The following is an 18,261-nucleotide window of genomic DNA, read 5'->3' as shown; positions in this document are numbered from 1 at the left end:
TACAAAAAATACTGGGCATCCTGAGTAGGGAAGATTTAGCAACATATTTTTGAAGTCCTTGGGATCCAGGTCTTGCACCATTTCTCCATGTAGACGACACTTCTAGATCAAGACCTGTGAGTGTTTTGCTGGAGGCCTTGTGGATTCTAACACAGAGTTCTTTCATCTGATGGTGTGATTCATCTTCAAGAAAAGATTTCAGGTTTGTAGCCTGTGATGGAGAGCCCTCCATGTTATCTCAGCATGGACATGCAGAACATAAATGCCATCCATTTCCAGCATCATGCTGCACAGCAGGGACAGGGTAGCACACTGACAAATACAGGATCCTAGGAGCGAGCCGGGAGACAAAAGCTTTCAGAATTTAAACCTAAAAGCCGGTTCTGTTTACCGGTGCAGAGCTAATGAGATGCATCCTACAGCACTGATTTTCCCACTTCTGCAACACTGTATGCCACTTGTAATAGAACTTACCAAAGGTGTAATTTCACCATTATTTGTGTGATGCCAGAATGAACATCTGCCTCTCCCTCTCTCCCTGAGATCATCCGCTGCCTGGATCTCATTATCAGCTGGCTGCTTTGAATATTATTTTAGCCCCCTAGCCTGACACAGGACAGATTAGGAAATAAATATTAAGAGGTAAATGAAATGAACAACTCTACGGTTGTCTAATAGGCAGCCTCTTTTTTCTTTCCAAGAAAGAGCACCAAAGCAATTATTCTTAACTTTGCTTTTAACATAATCCCAAATCAACAGAATCAGGGTCATTTGGGGGTGCTCTTCAAGGTAATAATGCTGGGCTCTGAGTCAGAATCGCAAGGGACTGTGGCCGAGCAATTTACCCCTTAATACGTACTCCAGGGGCCTTTTAAGCACACTAAAATTTGGAAACCCGCTGTACCCAGATCTTTTTTGTTTGCTAGTACAATACTCTTCAAAAGCAAGCTTTCCAGCCTAACCCTGCAATTCAGAGCGCCTTGTGCTATTCAAGGCTTACATACCTGAGGTAAATGACTGCAGCGAGAGAGAAGTTTCGCTCTACCCCGATTGCTCGGTGGACTTTCTTTCGTGGCGTGTTGCTCCCATCCATCTGTTTTACTTTAAGATTGCCGAGTTCTAACAAAAAGCTATGCTTCGGATTCTGCACTCGTGTCTTGGGGGACAGGCACACAATTCTTCCCATCATTCATGCAGCACCTGGGACGGATTGTTCGGATTGTTTTGATGTGGAAAAGCACACCTCTAATTAATCACCGCGTTCCCAGCTGCAGCTCTTTCCCCCGGATTTGCTACAAGCAAAGACTGAGGGGCCATTCTTACCTGTTTTCCAGGCACATAGGATTCATATAAACAGCCTGCTAATTTTGTCTCTGAGCTTCTTTTTTCTAATTTAGGGCATTTGTTTATTTTTGTCAGATTGGGAACCAGACACTTTACAATCAGGTAGCTTTAATGGGCAAAATGTTGACTCATTTTGCTAGACCTCTGGGGGCGGGGGAGTGTTTCATTTATTGAATTTGAATTAATGAAAGGTGGAGGTGCTTCAAAAAGAAAAGGAAAAAAAAATAACCAAACTGCTTATAATCGGTGCTCCTGAAGATGCTGGTTAAGGGCCAGACCAAGTCAAGTCATGCCTTGTTCCCACTCAGTAGCAGTGAATTTCCAGTTTCAGAGAAAGTGAGCCCAGCGCGACCTTCCCTTCCCGGTACCTCCTTTGCTATATTTCAAAGGCGTCTCTGCTACTTTGAAAAGGTTGTTTCCATCCATCAGGCTCTCCCATATTTAATGACTAAAACAATTTTTGTTTTCTTCTCAGATATTAAATGAAGCGATCGATTTCCATTGCACGGAAGAACTCTTTACATGCTAATGAATTCCTTATCTTAGAGCAGCATGTTGTGCTTCAGATTTCAGACGCCGTGGTGAAAGATGAGCTTTGAAGTCAGATCCATTGGCCTGCTTCACCCGTGTGAGTCTTAAATGTTGTTATCCATCTCTGTGTTAAAATATACAGCGTAACCTTTGGTAAAATTTATAGTTCTGAACGATGTCTTGCCATTATCCGTCAAGCCTACTTACATTTTCTAAAAGTCTCCCTTTGAGGTAACTATACTGAAGATTCTAGCAAGAGCTTTCCTTGGGAGAAGCACAGCCTTGGAAGAAGTTTGTGCTTTTCTAGCCCCATGGGTACTGGAATGAGAACTCTCCTTTGTCTGGAAGTCTTGTACACGAGACGGATACCAACTATCACCAACACATTTCTGAAAACACGAGGCAGAATTATTTTGAATGCATTGCTGCCTCCCGATCAGGTATCGAACTTAGCTAAAGGGATTTGACTGTTGTGAAGGTGTTGTCTAGTATGAACTGTGAGCGTATGCTGAAGCTCCAGGCAAAGAGATGTTCTTGCAATGACGCATGTGTGTCCTTCCCTTCTGCTATCAGACTCTCACTGTTCTCCTTGAATGACTTGATTGTTTCACAGGTATGCAAGAGTCAGAGCTGAGCTGACTTCTAAAGACAAGATCCTAAAGGCTTCTAACCCATACCTATGGAAGAAATGGACCTAAGGACAAAGAACTCAGGCAGGTCTGGAATAGGTGGGGATCCTACCCCAGGCAAAACCCTTAGACTCTTTCTTCTTTCAAAAACATGGGACTTTGGGCTGGGAAGATGGAGATGGCTCAACATTTAGGATCACTTACTGCTCTCTCAGAGGATCAGAGTTTGGATCCCAGCACCCACCCTGGGTGGCTTATGAATGCATGTTACTCCAGTTCCAAGGTTCCAATGGCTCCTTCTATCTTCACTGGGTATTTTTGTGTACACACACACACACACACACACACACACACACACACACACACACGAATGAAAATTTTTTTATGGGAGCTCTTTAGGATAACACTTTCCTTGGCCAGGACTTGACAACAATAACAAAACCCATCTGTTCCGTAGTAAGAGAATGGAAACAATCTGGGACTCAGTCCCCTTCCCTCCCTCGAGGAAAGGGTGGTTGGCCTGTATCACAGCTATATTTCCATATGGCTATCTTTTCTCAAAGTCTTCTATAAGTTGGAAGATGGCCATAGGCATGGAGGTAAGGAAACTGGACAGTCATCCTCTACCCACTATTTGGCCAAACTAAATAAATCTATTTTCCTTGGCTAATTTCAGTTTGCTGGTTCCTTTGAAATACAGGGAAACTGAGGCTATGATTCCTAGGCCTAAGTACCCAACTGTAACATAAGTAGGCCAAAGGAAATCAACTGCCACGGATAAATTATCAAAGGCCTAAACATTGTCACTGTCTAAAACCATGGCAACATCTGTAGCATACTGCTGTTTAGAAAGAATGAAATGATAGTGTCTGAGAGTTTCCTGCTGAAAGACCACACTTCCCAGCTTCCCCTGCAAACCAGGAAGTCATTTCCGCCTCTATAAGAGGCTGCATACCATCTCCTGTAAGCGTTTTGGCCATCCACACCCATGGATGATGGAAGTCTCCCCTTACCATCAGTAAACATGGTCCTTCCTAAGGTCAGACCAAGCCTCTCTTTTTTTGTGCCTTTAGACTCTCTACAGCTGCTCTAACCTGATGGTGCCCAAGACCCCAGGATAGGCAATCTGACCCACAAGCATCTCAAGCCCACCCACGAACAAATCTCCAGGCTCTCACATGCTCTTGGTGGGACACCCTGTTTCTCCTGGGCAGCCTTTTCTTTTCACTTCCATTTCTTCCCTTTCTCTCTCACCTTACTGTCTCCCTCTGACACAGCCTCACCTTCTAAGTGGGAGGCCATGTTACATTCAACCAGAACACGTATACAACATCGCAAAATGCAGGGACAGGGTAACCGTGGACTTAACTCAGAGATGCCCTGGTTAGACCTGGAGCTCATTGGAGCTTCCTTCTGTCTGTCTTGAGACCCACTCAATCAAAGGTTCCAAGAGCTTTCCACTGCCTGAGATTGGCCGAGAATTCCTGGGATTCTCTATGGGCCTATAGCCTAAAACTCTGGAAACCTTCCACTGGGACCCTGTGATCTTAAGAGCTGGAATTTGTAGGAGCAGAGAGACCCCCCCACTCCCCAACACACACACACACACACACACACACACACACAGACACACACACACAGGCCTGTTTCGTCACCAGGTGGCTGGTAGCTGGATTTTACCCTGCCTTTGCCTATGTCCTTCATCTTCTCCAAATTTCTGTAGAAAACCAGTGACTCTCTTTTGCCCTTCAGTGTAAATCTGTGCTCACTATACCCCAGACAAACGGCCACTGCTGGCAACGTATGATTTCTAATACCTAAACTGATTTAGGTAACTCCATAAGATGGAATGGTAGTGTGGTCCGAGGCCCCACCCCCATATAGCTCACAATTCACTTTAATCCCTTTCTTGGCTCTGGCTTGAAACACTGCCCAGAGCCAGATACCTGCCAATGTTTCTGCCAGGCCTCCAAATGTGTATCTATTCCTATCTGAGATAGCATAGAACTCTTTGCCTTATGCTTTTGGACTACCTATGTTTCTGCCTCTCCAAGACTGGAAAATGCTGCATGCATCTTCATTTCAGATAGTCTGCCTCATTTGCAGACACACACAAACTGGTTGTGGATATGTAGATCACTAGGTTCAGTCTTACAGAGATTCAAACGTCTCTAGGGGTATGGATAATATTGTAAAATTCCTTCATACTGTGCTGTTCTATTGAGAGGTTAGCTTTGGACTTGGAATTCGGCCCATCTGTTTGAGCGTGTTTGATAAGTTGCCAGCTTGAGTCCCCAGGCCCAAGTAGTCCCCGTGGCCGGAGCACCATCCCACCAGAGTAAGCAGCATATGAGCCTCATTACAGGGTAAGGATACAGGCAGAATTCCAGGACAAGTCAATATGGAGTAGAGTTGCAGTTTAGGGGGAAGAAATGTGTTAAGGTGTTAAGCACAGAGTTAAGAAAGAGATGGGTGCTCAGGGAAGGATAGGAAACACCCAGGTATAGGCGTGGCCTCCTAGAAAGAGATTGCCCTAAAGCATCCTCACAACATCTGACTTTGTTGTCTTCTGACGTCATACCTCTAAAGGTTGCTAAGGAGCTTCAGTGAGATCCTAAGTTGGTCTCTGAGGTTCATTAGGTATCATCAGAGCTGATAAGGTAAACCTGTGTCACCTGAAGATGCCTGACTCAGGGAACTAAGACATGCTTTCACTGTGGAAAAGTTTATAGTCTTGTTTGGGAGACTCCCCCAAATGGAAGGTCTACATTTGGGAAAGGAATTGAAGGCCATCTACACTTTGACCTCAAACGTGGTTCATTACTAGTTTAACATTCTTATTTGAAACATCTCGATATGAAAGGAATATTGTCTGGATATAGTCAGTCTATAAACAAATGTAATTGGGATGCACTTCTTGCCTCTCAGCTAGCGAGCAACTTCAGCCAGACCCCAGAGTAAGGGGTTCCCTTCCTTTGCTGTGTCCCCATAATTTTCCCTGTCTTTCAATCCAGCCTCCATATTATAATCACTTAAAGGGGTTTTGGGGTGTGTGTGTGTTTAAGCCTTGATTATAGGGGTAAGGAGATAGCTTCATGGGTAAGAGCACTTCCTATGCAAGCATGAGGACCTGAGTTTGGATCTCTAACACCTAAGTTTAAAAAAAAAAAAAAGAAAGAAAGAAAAAGAAAAAGGCCAGTGTGGTGGCACCCACCTGCAGCCTCAGAGCTGGGAAGCAGAGACAAGTGGATCCTAGTAGTTTGCCAGTCTGCAGTAGAGCAAAGTCAGAGAAGTTCAGGTTCAGTGAGAGACCCTGTTGTTAATATTCTGCCCCTGCCCCTTGGGGGCCTCCCTCCATCCTGATGTAAAAGTCTGATTTAAGGAACTCCTCCTCTTCTCTGTCTTCTGCTCTCTTTCTCTCCATTCCCACAAGGTGTGCACCCTTGACAACCCCCCCTCTTCCTCTCTCTTCTTTCTGTCTTTCCCTATCTTTCTCTTTATCTCTCTATTATAATAAACTTATTTGTGCACAGATGCAGCGCCTGGTCTGTGAATAACGTGCCTCCACCTGCCCCCACATCTGCCCAGCATGTGTTCCTCACATATGGGACACCCTGGTCCAGCCAGTGCCAGGTGTGTGTGTGTGTGTGTGTGTGTGTGTGTGTGTGTGTGTGTGCAATATCATAACACTTGTCTCAAATAATCAGGCCACAGAGTGATCAAAGAAGACAGTAATCTCTAAGCCTTCACCGTCAATATGTTGGAATCCAGGCCTCCGTATTTTATTGCAGTCAGAGCTCTTAAGAGAGATTCCAACCAGGCACCAAGACTCAGAACATCTACTTCATAGCATATATGTATCTTTTTGTTGTTGTTGTTTTGTTTTTCAAGACAGAGTTTCTTTCTCTGTATAGCCCTCACTGTCCTAGAACTTACTCTGTAAACCAGGCTGGCCTCGAACTGAGAGATCCATCTGCCTCTACCTCCCAAGTGCTAGTATTAAAGGTGTATTTATTAAGTGGCACTGTTTACCGAGCAAGAAAAGCCACGAGGTACAACAAAACCCACTATAAGAGTTTATAAGGGAAGGGAACAGAAGGGGTGTGCATAGGCCTATGGGGAACCACTGTGCAGGAAGAAGAGAGGAGGGATATGTGGAACCCACTTTTATAGGTTCCCCTGCACATGTGCATATGGCCTTACATAGCTACACCACGCATGCACATAGATTATGTGATCTCGCTGCATGCAAATTACTTAGGATGTAAGGCCCTGGGGTGACTAAGCATCTCACCAGCACACTCGAGGTCCTGCAGCTGAGGGAGTGGCTAAGAATTCTAAGAAAAGGCACCTGCCAGCATGCTCAGATTCTTACTCTAACACGTTCTTTATTAAACCCGAAAGTGGTGCACATGTGGACGTCAGAGGCCAGCTCTCAGGAGTTGGCTCTCTCCCCCCACCTTCACTGAGGGAGGGTCTCTCTGGTTGTTTCTGGTATGCACCAAAGTCGGGTGATTTTGCTACCCTTGCCTCCCATCTTGATGTAGGAATGCTGGGATTACAATTGTGTCTCGCTCCATCCATTTTCTTCTACCTATGTTCTCAGGATTGCACTCAGGTCATCGGGTTTGCTTGGCAAAAACATTAACCTGATGAGCCATCTGGCCAAACTTCTTTCTTGTTTTTGTTTTTCGAGATTGGGTTTCTCTCTGTAGCCCTGGCTGTCCTGAAACTCTGTAGACCAGGCTGGCCTCAGACTCACAGAGATCAGCCAGCCACTGCCTCCTGAGTGTGCTGAGATTAATTTGCCAACCTTTTTGAAGCAGATTACCTCCAGAAAGTCTCAGGAAACCAGACACCGAGGACTACAAAGAAAAGCACCTTTAAAGAGTGTGAAAGAAGGCCCGGAGTCGGTGGCGCATGCCTTTAATCCCAGCACTCGGGAGGCAGAGGCAGGCGGATCTCTGTGAGTTCGAGGCCAGCCTGGTCTACAGAGCGAGATCCAGGACAGGCACCAAAGCTACACGGAGAAACCCTGTCTCGAAAAACAACAACAACAAAAATGTTTGAAAGAAAACCGGAGACGGCTCAGCACAGCACCTGCCTCTGAGAGAGCTGAGAGGTACCTGCTTTCCTGCAGCTCTAATGGAGGCCTCACTCATTCATCAGATGCCCTCTTTAAATCCATTAATGCTTCTCACCAGCTGCGTGCAATCCTGTCAGAAGAACTCCAATATATAAAACCAGAGACTTTAATCATCCACACAGGCACGAATAAGCAAGCACACGGAAAAATCGTGTTTTCCACAAAAGCAAAAATCAGGCTCCACTAGACTTACATTAAGAAATTGATCCATTCAAGAGAAATGAAGGAAGTGAAAGGATTTTTGTCAGACATGGTGGATGATCGCATGGTTGTGTAACCAGCTTGCGGTATGAAGGAGAAGTAGTTTTTAAAAATTTGCTTTTATTATTTCAGATTTACTAATTTAGGGTGTGTGTGTGTGTGTCTTTGTGTGTGCTCATGAAACACAAGGGCATTGGAGTTACAGACAGTTGTGAGCCACTTGAGATGGATGTTGGGGATCTAATTCCCATCTTCTGTAAGAGCAGTATGTGCTCTTAACCCCTGAGTCACATCTCTGGAAACTGAAGAAGAAATATGAAAGATCCCAGGGACATTTGGCTCATTGCTCAAGTTCATCTAGTTTACAGGTCAGTATGCATTTCTGGTAAAAAAAAAAAAAAAAAAAAAAAGACAGACAGTAAATATTTCCTGTAGTCAATATCATCTCTGTTGATGCCATATAACTCTGCCCTTGGAGTAGGAAGACAGCCACAGACATCTCAAAAACAGAGAAATGTTCTTATGAAATCTTTCTTTCCTTCCTTCCTTCCTTCCTTCCTTCCTTCCTTCCTTCCTTCCTTCCTTCCTTCCTTCCCCCTTCCCTCCTTCCTTCCTTTCTCTCCATTAGGCTCACAGAGAAGCATTTTACTGACCACGCCTGACGTAGCATTTCCATGCAAGACTGCTGCATCTCATCTGTCTTGCAAGTCCCAACATCTGCTCTCCCTTGTGCCGGTTGCCTGAGTTCTACAGACCACAGCTCAGAGTCTCCACAGGCAGAGCATTCTTCTTAGCTAACGTCATCCACCGTAGCTGTTAGGCTCTGGGTCACGAGTCTACAGCAGTCTGTTGAGAACCAGCTGTTTGGCTGGGGGCTCTCTCCTTCAGCCAGAGGCCTTCTCTTTATATTCACATAGAACTTCCGTAAGCAAGTTAAACTCAACATTACAACCACCACTGGCTGCCTGGTAATACCTGTCTCGCCACATGGTGGACTTCTTGGAAAAACTGTGGCACGCTCATCCACCTAGGACTTGGAGGTGATGCCTGTACTAGGTTCCATACGGAGGTGCATATTACAAGTAGCCATGTAGCATCAATAGCTGTGAGCCACAGCATCACGGCTACAGAGTCCATCAGAGCACCGCAGCCCGAGTGCAGAAGGAAACAGTGCAGCATGGTCTGCCACACAACACCATCTGTGGAATCTGAAACTCATATGTTATAAAAGAAACAATATTACATTTTTTCACACGCATGTAAGAATCTGGCATATGAACCAAAACACACAGGTTGGGGGAGGGAGCTTTGGAGAAAGCAGAGAGTGGAGAAAAAAGAAAAGTGATCATGTAAAAAATAATACGAGGAGAAATTTGACAGGATATAGTTAACTCAATAATGCCTTTAAAAACCTGTTTATAATAGGAAACGTCGTCTAAGGCCACTGATCTTATGAACCATAAAAACAGGTTACATGAATGACTGCATGGCCAACTATAATGATAGTTAAAATTTAGGGTTAAACTAAGGTTATATGATTATGAAAGCTTAATTGATTAAGTCAGGATAATAATTTTCACTCGAGACTATAAATTATTTGATCACAAATGAACATTTCTAGAATTTGCCAAATGTGTCGGCCTGCAGCACAGTATGAATTTCTTTTTTCTTAGGTTTTTAAATTACATTTTTATTTATTTATGGTGTGAGTGCACGTGTGCCACAGGCCATGTGGAGAGTGTGCCTTTAGAGAGCTGGTCCTCACCATCTGCCACCAAGTAGATCCTGGGGACAGAACTCATGTCTTCAGATTTGGTGCAGGCATCCTTACACAATGGTTCATTCTGCCAGCCCATACATTTCCTTATTATTGACTGCTTGAGTGAGTTGTCCTGATGTGGTGTCACATGTCAAAACATGGCACCACACCCAGACACATCCCATGACATCATACGATTGTTTTTAGATCTATCACTTTATGGGCAGAAACTTGAGGGGGTGAAATCATCAGCTTCAATGTAGGAAAACTAAGGCATGATCAAGATGGAGATATATTTTATTTTCTACAAGAACAAGTCAATGTGAAAACACTACCAGTCGTTGCTAACTGGAACATAAGCCAACTGAGAGATGGTTAAACTGGGCAATCTCTAACACGTGCCTTTTAAAAACTTTGGTTTATGCTGTTAAATGATACAAACTCCTCACACCTCTAATCCCAGCCCTAAGGAGGCAGAGGCAGGTGGATCTCTGTGAGTTCCAGGCCAGCCTGGGCTACAGAGCCAGTTTCAAAACAACCAGGACTACACAGAGAAACCCTGTCTTGAAACACCCCACTACCATCACCACCACCAAAAAAAGACAAACTCCTAAAAACTAAGGAGATACCATGGCCTTCTAGTTAAGTGTTTTGGATGTGAGAACACATCATAGCTTTTATCCCTTCAAACATGAGAAGTAGGGAAAATGCTTATTTTGTTTTTAAAAACAGAGCTGAAGTTTCTCAGTTGGTTGCTAACCTTTTTCTAAGGATTTCAGTGTTGTCAAACAAGGAACATATGCGGATTCTTCCCCTATTACTTCTTAATCATTCTGTTCCATTTCCTTCAGACCAGCAAACCTGTGCAAAGCCAACATCAGCACCACTTGGGGAAGAAACTGGGTCGGCAGAGACCCTTTCCACCATCGCTTTCTCTCTTTCTGCTTCCCCTTATTGCCACCCATGCTGGAGTTCCTCACTCCTGCTTCCACATTTGAAATTGAGGGGGCTGGAGAGAAGGTACCCAGGTGGAGCGCATACGGCTCCTGCAGAGGACCAGAGTTCAGTTCCCAGCTTCAGTGTCAGACAACTCAGAACACCTGTAACTCCAGCTCCAGGGGGACATGACACCTGTGGTGTCCTTAAGCACCTGCACTCATGTACACACACACACACACACACACACACACACACACACACACACAGAGTTTTGTACAAATTTTAAATTTTCTGGGTTGGTGAGACAGTTCAGAGGGTAAGGCTTGACTCCAAGTCTGATGACCTATGTTTGATCCCCAAGAGACACATGCTGGAAGGAGAAAACCAACTCCCGAAAGCTGTCCTATGACCTCCACATGTGTGTTGTGGTACACATACCCATGTTTATGCACAGGCGTGTGCATACACAACAAACAAATGTGATACAATTTTTTATCAACACATCTTAACTATAGACATTAATGGGGTTCTGTGTGGCATTAGGTTTATCCTGGCAGCTGCTTCCAGACACCGCCTTCTCTTTCTTTCACTCAGAAAAGACAGCATATGTGAAAATCTGCCATTAACTGCAAGTCACCTTATGGGAACTTTGACAAGTCTATTTACACAGGCTGAAACAAATACCACCTACTCAAAAGTAACAGGAGATTTAGTTTGAGGAGTTAGGAGTAAATTATTGCATCAACAGTGTGTTTTATTTCTAAATAAGTTGGAGGGATTGCTGTCTCGACTGCCTTTCCAAGGAGTGTCTGGATTTCCAAAGAAGGCAGGTCCTCTGCACCTAGGAAATTGGCGAATGGTAAATTCCAGCCTCTGCAGGTATAAAGGATGATTTGAGCTAGGAGGGATGGGGAGAGGGGGGCATCATCCAGGAAACTCCATCTAAAGCAGCCGCATGCCACACAGAACTGGCTGCCACTCAGTTCAGCCCAGGTTCTATAAATATTGTCCTGGCATTCGAGAAAATGCCCCAAAATAAATTTGTGACCATACAAATTCTAATTCTGAGTGTGTTGACAAGTTCCCCTTGACTCCTATATCGAACAGTTAATACTTTGTTCTATACTCCTGTCTTGTCAGGTTTTTACAATATGGGGGGGACTTTGCAATTCCAAACTTATTGGTAGGCACAAATGATATGATGAAGACACTTCTAAGCAATATGGATGTGTGTCTATATCTTCAGCTAGAAGGTCCTACTGTGAGCTTACATTTTTTGATTGTTGTTAAGGATAAGCAAAAGTATTCATGTCTTGAAATCTCGCTGGAAATAAAGCTATGAATGACTGGCATTCATCCAAACTTTTGGAACAATCACACACGTTGACTCACTGGGATTTTGTTTCACCCAGTCTGGATTTCAAGCTATAAATCCAGGCTGGTTTCCTCACCCCGGAGTGTTATGTCACCATATTTGGGCAAGGACTGGAGTGGTTCTAACATATGCTCCTAGACTTGCTCTTCATATTGAAAGGCAAATCACTTTCCTCTTTTCTATAGAAGATGAAATCAACATATGGATGGTGTACACTTCATAAGCAAGCTATTTTTCATGCAATCATAAGTTTGGGGAGAATTTTAAAAATAATGATGTACTAAAAGCTGTATGTTGCTCTCTCTTAACTGATGTCTTTCGAGATGACCTAAGATCTCCACTGGATCTTGAGTAGAAATAGGCAGCTCCTTTGAGAGTGAGTTGGACGATGGAAACGACGCTGTCTCTCTGCTTAGTATCCAACTAACATGTGAGTCTGACTCATGGGACAAGACCTAAAGGCTTGCAAAAAAACTGGCTTTCCCAAGAGATGAACAGTGAAGTCCCCTTTTATGGCCATGATCCATGAATATTCTTCCTTGCACCTTTTCAGGTATGAGAGGAATTTTCTAAGCCCATCATTTAATGAATACTTATTAAGACCTTTCTATGTGCAAGGTACTCAACTGGGTGCTTGGGGAGAGACTGGGGACAAAATAAATATCCCTGTCCTCAAGGAGCTTATAGTCAAGTGGCAGCAACTAATGCTAAATTAATATTATCATTTTCCTAGTATCTACTTAAATGTCAATTAAAATAAGGACCAGTAGGTGGAGGGGACACATACTATTAGAGACAGTAGAGGACTGTGGTTTGATTGGAGGGTCAAGGAAAACATTAAACTTGAATTGAGAATCATGAGGTCAAAGATGGTGGGTAGTGGGGAGGTGGGAGGGGTCAGACTAGTGACCTTGCCGAGCATAAGATATTAAGGACTTTTTGATCATAGACTTTAGAACAATAAGGGCACAAAAGAAGGGTCATGACCTAATCTTTGTCTGATGATCACTTGGGCTACAACAGGAGAGGAAGAACTAGCAGGATTTATTGACGATGTAGAGGGTTAGTGAATAAATGAATGCCATAGGCTAGGCAGGAGATGAAGGTGGCTGGGATGCAGGGATGGGAAAGAGAAAGGGGTTGGGTGTGAAACATATTTAGCCTCTATTTGGGACAGGGAGGGGAGTCAGTGAGAAGCAGAGATCCTGATTTTCAAGGTTATGCAAGAGCCATTCAGGAGAATGGTCTTCCCTTTTCAACTATGATGAGAAATTTGGTGGAGGGGAGAGGGGAAAGTTGCTTTTGACTGATGACATTTTCGAACAGTGAGGAGACAGGGTCAGGTGGAAAGCCTGGCCCTGAAAAATGCAGCCTAGGAATTCTCAAGGTCCTCAGATAGAGAGTTACATGTGGGAGTCACTCATCTGAGCACTGAGTTCAAGTGTGGACTTCCTGTTATCTACCATCCTAGTGGAAGACACTTGGTGAGGGAGGTTTTTCCTATGGAAGGACCACTATGATCTAAGAGGTTTGAACTTGACTCTTCCCTGGGTGCTCCATCGCTTCTTTCCTGAGAGGCTTCCTAACCCAAGTCTATTGGTTCCTCTTGCATCCTTAGGTGTCCAGCTTACCAGCTCCAGGAGTCTTTTGGGTCTGATCAAAACAGGTCCGTGCTCATCCTCTCCTGGGGCTTCTACTTCTTTCCCTCATGGGTCTGCTTGGGCTGGTATGACATATGCCCAGAAGTGGACAAGTATGTTTCTTCACAGTTCTGGAAGAGAACTCTGATCTTGAATAACTACACAACTGCCTGTTCACTGTCCTCATGTAGCCGAGAATGAATTCTTTCTTTTCTATACAATTAGGACTTTGCCCTGGCTATCTCATTGTCATTAAGTACCCACTAAAGACCCCATCTCCTGATGAAGTCCCAATGGCATTGGGGTTTTGACATATGAATTTTATGTGGACAGAAGTTGTTCTATCACCATGGAGAACACTTGTGCAGTTGGCTGCCTCTCCTGACTCCTGACAGTGGAAAGCCAAGATATTAAAGTCTGCTAGACTCCCAATGCAACTCACATACTCTCCACTTTGTGTCTCCCAGTTCACAAAAGAAAGTGAACACATACAAAATTATAATAAGACACCTTTTAGTCTCACAAACTATAGTGCATGACTGAATGCAGTAAGGTTTAATCTAAATCATGTACTGGCGATGATTAAGAAAATGTTTACATCTAGTGTTAGGATTTTCCAGAACTGGATATTGGGAATTGCTTGAGGGTCTTTAAACTGGTGTAACTCTTTGGTAAGTAGTTAGGCAATATCTGTGAAGACATTGAATTGGGAGAACTTTGGCCCGGTTCTTAGAATTTATCTTTCAGCAATACTTGTCCATGAGTACAAAGCTATGTACAGAAGGATCCTTTGAGTGCTACCATGTTTTTTGTACTATCAAGAAGAAAAGAAAAAGAAAACCACTCTGTGGTGGAGTTCTGACAGGAAGCAGAATTCACTATGGTAGTTCAAGTTCAGATCAACAGACTTAAGAAAGCAGCAGGGTCGTGTGTAGGTGTGCAGAGCTCTTGTATGTTGTATTTGGTGACTTAGGTAGGAATCTTGATATCAGTCATGGCAGAAAGAGTTACATCCAACAGAGATGGCCAAATATTCACCAGCCCGTGACTGGTTAAAGGACTCTGTAATGGGGTGGAGGTGGGTTAAAGCAAGTACACTAGGAACAGTGGGATGCCATTTCCTCTTCTAGGCAAAGTGAAACACAGTGGAGGTATGGCAAAGAGGAAGAGGAAGATGGTGTTGAGGGGTGAGGTGTGTAACTTCCAGAAAGTTACACCTCTCTTCCTAGGAGAAGTAGGGGTGGATGAAATAGCATGATCTCTTTGCTTCTGCCCCAGACCTGCCATGCTTCTGCTTGGCAAAACCTAGTAAGAAGCCAAACTTCAACTTTGGATCACAGAGTACTGTGGGGAAGAGTAAACAGAATCTGGGCCAGACATGTTAAAAATAAACATTATTCTATATTTGAGTAACCTTCAAGAAACAGTAATATCTTAGTCACTGATATACTGCTGGGAAGAGACACCATGACCAAGGCAACTCTTACAAAAGAAAGCATTTAAGGGGGGGCTTACATACACTTTTGGAAGTTCAGTACAATACCAGCATGGTGGGGAGCACAGTGGCATGCAGGCATGTCGGAGCAATAGCTGAGAGCTACATCCTGATCCTCAGGCAGAGAGAGAGAGAACTGGGCCTGGTATGGGTTTTTGAAACCTCAAAGCCCACTGCTAGTGACACACTTCCTCCAACAAGGCCACACCTACTCTAACAAGGCCATGCCTACTCTAACAAGGCCACGCCTACTCTAACAAGGCCACACCTCCTAATCCTTGTAATCCTTTCAAACAGTTCCTCTCTCTGCTGGCCATGCATTCAAGTATGTGAGCCTATGAGGGCCATTCTTATTCATACTTTCACAAGTGATTTGTACAGATTATAGACTATTTATTAAACTAAAGTGCTACACAGACATGAAAAAAATGATATAGAGTTCCCTGTGATGACATAAAACTGCTATAATATATTGTTAAATGATAAAAAGTAACTTAGAGAAAACATAAACTTGGGAGGTGAGGGTGGATCTGGGAGAAGTTAGAGGGAGAAATTGGAATAGTGAATATGATCAAATGTATTGTGTACATGTATGAAATTCTCAAAAAGTTAATTTATATACATATATCTTTAAAATGAAGTATAAGCTGGATGTAGCAGTGCATGACTTTAATTCCAGCACTCAAGAGGAGATCTCTGTGAGTCAGAGGCCAGCTTGGTCTTTATAGTAAGGTCCAGGACAGCCAGAAAACATAGTGAGACCTAGTCTCAAAGACCAAAAAAAAAAAAAAAAAAAAGTATAAATCCTTAATCCACTTCTATAAAAAGAAAATATATATATGTATACCTGTATTTTTCCTTTCTCCATAGGTCAAACAAGAGGTGTGTGTGTGTGTGTGTGTGTGTGTGTGTGTGTGTGTGTGTGCCAAATTCCTAAAGTGATCATCTTTGGAAAACAAGGTTAATTGAATAGAAATCGGGGATTGATTTTCTTCTCCTCAGGTTTCCAGTGTTTTAGAGTTTATGAATGTTTGTACCTTTATTATAGTGTTTAGACAAAGGTGGCTGTACCTGCTTCTTTCTCTTCAAAGAAAACACATGATGGAGGGATAGGCCATGCCTTTCTATGCGTCACCTACAACAGATCTCCTTTTTTAGCCACTCACCTGAAAACCCTTGACATGTTTCTCTGAGACATAGGAATCAGTATGTCACCTTGCTGTATGAGAGACAGTATGGACGTGAGGAAGTGACCATCACTGAGGGTTGTGTTATCTGCCTTAGGGACATTCTGAAGAGCAGAGTTTCAGTGCAGAGGTGGATTTCTGCCTAGTGATATGTCTGAAATAAAGTCATCCTGACTGTAGCCCTGAGTGTCACTGCTGTGTTCATGATTGGTTTGTTGGTGATATTGGAGGCCAAATCCATGCAAACACTCTATGATAGAGCTACCTGCCCCCCAATGCTGCAGCTAGTTTTACATTTTCAAGCCCGACTATAACTTTTGATGATTGATTTTGTTTTCAATGAGCAAAAGTAAGAAAATGGTATGATAATTATTGCTATTTTCATAATCCATTTCTAGCTGGAAGCAATATGTTTAGAAAATTAAACATTGTGAAAAGTGATTCCCCAAATACAAAATGATTTTACTCTACAAAACACGTTCTTAATTCCTAATTATTTTTTACTTTTTGCTTTTGTTTTTGTTTTTGGAATCAGGGATTCTCTGTGTACCCTGGAACTCACTTTGTAGATTAGGCTGGCCTCACACTCATAGACCTGCCTCTGCCTCCCAAACTCTGGCATTAAAGGTGTGTCCCACTACACCTAGCTTCATTCCTAAAGTTAAATACATAAATTGTCCTGACTGGGGCGTGTGTGTGTGTGTGTGTGTGTGTGTGTGTGTGTGTGTGTGTGTGTTGGCATAATGATTAATTTTTTTTCACAGAAAAGAACCTTATACTATTTATTAGATGTATGAACAGAAAGCCAGTGTTTTCACAGTAAACAATACTTTCAAACTCAAATATATTTATATTTCTGGGATGACTGAATTATAATCAACATGGAAAAGAAAACATCAGTAAAACATTTTCTTGACCAAAATACACACTCCACCCTTCAGCCACTTCCTCAGGCAAGCATGCGGGCAGCAAACAGTTCGCCCTCCCTCATCTCCTTCACTAGTCACCATAGCTAATTAGAGAGAGGCTTGGGCACATCAAAGACAGACACCGGCAATGGCTGCTGTGGGCACGTACAAACATTTATCATCCTATCCTACGGGAGCATCAGGGAAGTTGATTATTTTCTTTAGAAACATGTTGTTAGGACATTATATAACATTAAGGCAGCTATAAAATACATCTGCAGAATAAATCAGATCAAACAAACGATAAAAACTGCTAACATGCAGGAAAAAAAAAACCAGAGAAGTAGAAGGAAGCGGGGAGCTTTGAAAGAAGAATACAATTTCAATATTTTCCCAACTTTTGCAAGCAATGTCTGATGCCTCCCACTATCTATGGGCAATTCAGTGACCCGAGGTAGAGCACATTGCTTTGCATCCCCACCATTCATCTCTAGGATTCTTTTCACCTTACTGAACTGAAACTCTATGTGGACCACTAAACAACAAATCCCCCTTCCCCTCCCCACCGCAGCCTCTCACAATCACTACTACACCTTCTTTTCTGTCTATAATTCCGTCTACTCTACTCATTATAAGTGAAGTCATGGAGTATTTGCAAATATCTGTGGTTGGCTTATTTTGTTCAGGTCTATCCGTGTACTTCTGTGGGACAGGATTTCCGTTTTTTAGAAATTGAATGGTGCTAACGATATCACACTGATGGTGGAGAACACACCATTTATTCTGTCATCTGTGGGTGGACATGCAGGTTGCTCCCACCTTCTGACTATTTGACTAGCACTGCTGTAATATACAGATCTCTCTTTCCGCCCTCGTCCTTTGATGTCTACACCCCAAAGGGGGACTGCTGTATTACACATTGATCTTTTTCATTTTTTGAGGAGCAACCATGCTGTAGTCCTCAGCAAGATCTGCATTTAAAAAAAAAAATGGTCTCCATAATAATTTTCTTTTTCTTGTTTGCATGTTCACTCATTCATTCATCATTCACTCATTCACTCACTCACTCACTCACTCACTCACTCACTCACTCACTCACTCATCTAG

Source organism: Onychomys torridus, chromosome 23, assembly GCF_903995425.1.
Source record: "Onychomys torridus chromosome 23, mOncTor1.1, whole genome shotgun sequence".
Taxonomy (NCBI): Eukaryota; Metazoa; Chordata; class Mammalia; order Rodentia; family Cricetidae; genus Onychomys; species Onychomys torridus.
This window is presented reverse-complemented; position numbering follows the sequence as displayed.